The sequence below is a fragment of the Silene latifolia genome, chromosome 1 (assembly GCF_048544455.1).
Source record: "Silene latifolia isolate original U9 population chromosome 1, ASM4854445v1, whole genome shotgun sequence".
Lineage (NCBI taxonomy): Eukaryota > Viridiplantae > Streptophyta > Magnoliopsida > Caryophyllales > Caryophyllaceae > Silene > Silene latifolia.
Window position 1 is genome coordinate 170,290,857 of NC_133526.1, and position 5,096 is coordinate 170,295,952.

Consider the following 5,096-nt stretch of genomic DNA (forward strand, 5'->3'; position numbering starts at 1 on the left):
TAGATTTTTTGTTGATTTTCTAACATGTATGTTTTTTTTTTCATTCAGAAAGGAAAGAAGAAGTCAAAGCCGATTGCGACGGTACCGGAATTGTTTCTGGACACGCATTCCAGGGTTGACCACAAAGGGGTTAGAACTTGGACTAAGCCAAAAGACAAGCAATTATATGTAAGTTTTCCCTAACACTTAATTTTTGTTAATTTATTCTCTTTTAAAATGTCGTATATAAGGTGGTTGCCATATTAACTTACAACCATTTGTTTAATATTGTAGGAAGCATTTGAACAAGAAAAAGCCGCCAATCCAGAAAAACCGGATAATGACATATGGTATTTGTTGGTGGATGGCTTCAAGAAAGGACACGTGTATGGTACCGGAAGTTCAACACCGGCTTTCTATGAGAAAACGCGTAGAAGATCGACTTCAACAATTCCCAGCAACACGTATCAACCGGGAATTATTAGTCAACTTCAAAGTCAAATAAGAGAGCGTGATGAACGTGATGAAGAACTTGCCAAACGTGATGAAGAATTCCGACAAATGAAGGAAAGAATGGAAATGTTTGAGAATTGGTGGCAAGGTTGTAACCCCGGACCTAGACCCAACTACGATCCAAATGATCCGCATGGTACACATGGGGGAGTGGAGCCGGTGTTGGCTTCCAAGTAAGATGATTTTAGCATGTAAGCTTGTAAAACTTGAACTTTAGACTTGAACATTAGAATAGCTTAGCTTGTAAAACTTTCATTTTCAATATATGAAATGAAGTTTGAGAAAATGGGAGGTGTTGGGTTGAAATGTATGGTGTTGTGTGTGTTGAAATTTGGGATGTATGGTGTTGTGGAACATCGGTTTGTATGCAGGTTGTAAATATTTGGCTAGCAATGAAAACGATAAAAACCACCAAAACATATAGTGGCTTTGGCGACTGAATTGAGATTTGGCGACTGAAATTCAGTTGCCAATTTGGCGACTGATTTATGGTAGTCGCCAAATTGGCGATCAAATTCGGGCCGCTAAATTTCTCAAACCTAAATCAAGCTCGTCACCCAAATTTGGCGACTAATGCCAAATTTGGCGACTGAACTTCAGTCGCCAATTTGGCGACTACCTCAAATCAGTCGCCAAATTGGCGACTACCATATCTGTCGCCATTTTAGTCATTTGGCGACTGATTTTCCAGTCGCCAAATTTGGCGACCGACTTTAGTCGCCAAAGTTAGAAAAGGCGACTAAGGTCCATGATCGACGTTTGGCGATCGATTTGATCGCCAAATTGATTTTGGCGACTGATTTCAGTCGCCAAAATCAGTCGCCTGTTTTAATTCTTTTTGTAGTGTGCTAAGCCTAATACCACTCCCATGGCTACATCACCCACCTTAACTCGTGAAGACCATCTTCCCATCCAAGACCACTCTGATTATCGCGCCATTGTTGGTAGCCTACAATACCTATCTCTCACTAGACACGACATTGCCTTTGCTATTAACCGTCTCGCTCAATTCGTGCATCACCCCACTGTCACTCACTGGACTGCCCTGAAACGTCTTCTGCGTTATTTACAAGGGACTCAAACCATTGGCCTCCAGTTATATAAAACTTCCCCTTCTCGCCTTCATGCATTTTGTGACGCAGACCATGCAGGTGACAAAGACACCTATGTTTCCACCACCGGCTATATAATCTATCTCGGACGAAATCCTATCTCCTGGTCTTCCAACACTACAAGAAATAGCAAAACGGGCGACTGAATTTAGAGACTGTACAGACCAATCACCAAATTGGCGACTAAAATAATCAACGGGCGACTGATATCAGTCGCCAAATTGGCGACCACACAAATCGATACAATAATTAAGATTGGCGACTAAAAGATCAGTCGAGCGACCGAAAATCAGACATATACAAAACACGGTAAACAGCCTTCCACTTACTTATTTTACCAAATCACAAAAAAAAAAAAAAAAAAAACAAGAGGAAGAAACCGACGATGACGACACCAATATCAACACCCACTTCCGGCCCCGGACCTCCACTACATACACCAACATCAACATCTCCATCTTCTCACCCTTCTCTTCTTTTCCTTACTTTGTTCTAATTTTTGAAGGTATGTTTATTATTTTCAATTTCAATTTTTTTTGCTTAATTTTTGTTTTATTTGTATAATTTGTGATTGTAATTATTGATATGATGTTGTTATATGTTTACATAAACATTTGTGATGGTTATTAGGTTTTTAATTGTTATTTAATTAGGGTTTGTATAAATGGGGGATTAGGGTTTATATAAATTGGGGATTTTGATAAATATTTGAAGAGTTACAAAACACACTATTCTAGAAAATTAACCGTTCTTTCGTAACCATTGTGGGTGATGCAGGTTAATTTACGATGCCTGAACTCGCAGAAATTGTTAAAGAGGCAAGTTCCTATCTTTTTAATTTAAGAAAAAGGCTACTGCATTCTTGTCATGTGCGCCTTATTAAAGCATTTTGGTTCTTTCATCTGTAATATTTTGCTATTTCAGGCTTTGAACAGTACTTAACTGCAGTCGATAAGTTACGTCTCTGACTATGTTTGTACTTTCTTAAGAAGATTGATGGACTATGTACCTGAAATGGTGTGTGATTTGCTGATATCTTTGCATTTGTGATTTGCATTAAATCACTAGTTTTTCTGGAGTATAATTTCTGCATATGTGTTGTATTGTACTATGAATACTGTTTGATAGCTGGTTCTGACGATGTTGTTGTTGTAAGTTAGGTAGTTTGATGCTATTTGGTACAAATGGACGAGATTAAGCTAGTATTTTAGGTTTTCGCTTGTGCAATATGTTGTTTAGGTGTGGTTTTTCCATAGTTAAGGACTGTAGAATATGTGGATTAATAGTATTTAGCGTACAGTCATTAGAATTGATGGCTGAAAAAAATATTAAATGTCCCTCCTTTTCTCCTTCTTAGCATTTAGGGTACAGTCGGAATATGTGGATTAATAGCATTTAGCATTTAGATTTTTAGCTTTACTTGCATTAATTTAGCGAAAAGCTAAAATACTAGACAAAGTCGTCACTCAGGTAAACTACCAAGGTCCCTCCTTTTCTCCTTCTTTACTTCATTTGAATTTATTTGTTTAATTTCTAGCCATATTTTGGACATGAGTATATACTCGTTTGTTCTGCTCCATTGAGTTATATACGTTTTTAAAAATATGTAGGTGGATTTTAAATATCGTAAAGTAACAGAGGAAGTATTTTTTATTAAACTGGAAATTTGATTATATGTATGTTATTGCAGAAGGAAAGTCCTCTTGGTTTAGCCACACAATCAGCTCAACCAGGTATACTAAAACTTCTACTTTTATGTATTGATTTTATTTTTTGCAACATTTCTTGTGAAATACGGAGTAATCAAATTGCTTTGGTATACTATGTGTCTATGTTTACTGGTCTTGCTGTGTTATGCTTTCGGCCTCCTTTTGCTTCGCTTTAGTTTGCCTTGACATCGCTTCCCACCTGTATAACTTCTCTATCCTTTCACTCTATTGCTTTTCGCCAAACATGTTTGAATTATATATCAATATAGTACTGAACAAGAAAGTTTACGTCTGGCAGTAAATTACTGCCTTTCTGAAGTTGTCCGCTGTTTTTTGGTCTTAACTGATAAGTCGTAGCCTGGGTGACCGTCTTATTGTTTGGCAACTTTAAGGAATCACTCTTTATCTAGAAATAATTGTTTTGATGATTTGGGCAACTTTTCTTTGCAAAAAGTTAATTATTTTTCTGTTTTACTTCTTACTGCAGTTTAGTTTGCAAGGTAACAAGATGTGGGCTTCATCATGCAAGAAGATATATCAACAATTATGCCTGCACTTGAAGTCATTTGGATGTAGTACAATTTAGAAATTAAGCTATTATTTTTTTGTATTTTTTCACACATTTATTTTTCATTTCATGGTTGAATTGGATTATGTATTGACATTACATCTTACAATGCGTGTATTAAAAAAGTTGATTATTTGAATTTGAAGGTTGTTAAATGTTTTGGTTATTATTGGTAAATGTGAAGTACCTTTTAATAAAGGTTTTATTGTTGTTGGAGGAATTCTCACTTTCTCAGCACAAATATCAACGTGCTGTAAAGTTACACTACACTATTTAATTACCTTTTGGCGACTGAGAGATGATAAAACTGGCGACTGAAATTACTTTTTGGAGACAGATTTCAGTCGCCAATCTGACGACTACTCTGATTTTCAGTCGCCAAATTGGCGACTACTGTTAGTCGCCATATATACTATTTGGCGACTAATACATCAGTCGCCAAAGTTGGCGACTAAATTCAGTCACCCGAAACGAAATAGGCGACCAAAGTCTGCGACTGGCCTTGAGCGACTATTTTTAATCGCCAATTTGTTTTTAGCGACTGTTTTCAGTCGCCTTATATAGTCGCCCGAATTCTATTTTCTTGTAGTGCAAGAAGCAATGAGGCCTTGCACTCTCCACTACTGAAGCTGAATTTCGCGCCGTTGCATCTGTCACAACCGAGACGCTTTGGCTCCGTAACCTTCTCAGCGAGCTACATATCTCCGTCACCAACCCTCCAGCAATCTTTTGTGACAACATATCTGCTACCCTCTATGCCAAAAACCCGGTCTTTCACTCCCGGATGAAGCACATGGCTCTCTCCTTTCACTTCGTTAAACAGCAGCTGCTTCATGGTCAAGTTCGCATTCAACACGTTGCAAGCAAAGATCAATTGGCAGATATTCTCACCAAACCGCTTCACAAACCCCAATACCTTGAACTTCGCTCCAAGATTGGCCTTACTCCTCGGACGTCCATCTTGCGGGGGCGTATTAACCATATTTCCTCTAATTAGGAAATATTCAAGTAAATATTTATATATTGTAAATATAGCATAACAAATCTTTTGTAATTATAGTTCTTACCTTATTCTGCACATCTTGTAAACTATATATACCATGTACCATCAGTTTTGTGAATATAATTGTAATTCCCATAAATCTTCAAGTCTTGTACTGGGAACCACTAATTCAAGTCGAGAAACTAGAACTGGTAAATTTTGAACAATTTGAT

The 5,096-nt window shown here is 37.3% G+C and overlaps 1 long non-coding RNA gene across 2 annotated transcripts; it reads left to right on the plus strand.

Annotated features, from left to right (window-relative positions):
* Positions 1-1,937: 1,937 nt before the first annotated feature.
* Positions 1,938-4,020, plus strand: LOC141610680 (uncharacterized). Of its 2 annotated transcripts, none has more exons than XR_012528395.1 (4): positions 1,938-2,109; positions 2,382-2,422; positions 3,295-3,337; positions 3,801-4,020. It is a non-coding gene; the product is annotated as an uncharacterized LOC141610680 (long non-coding RNA). The 2 variants fall into 2 exon arrangements; XR_012528385.1 differs by having other exon boundaries at positions 1,957-2,109; positions 3,822-4,020.
* Positions 4,021-5,096: the final 1,076 nt, after the last annotated feature.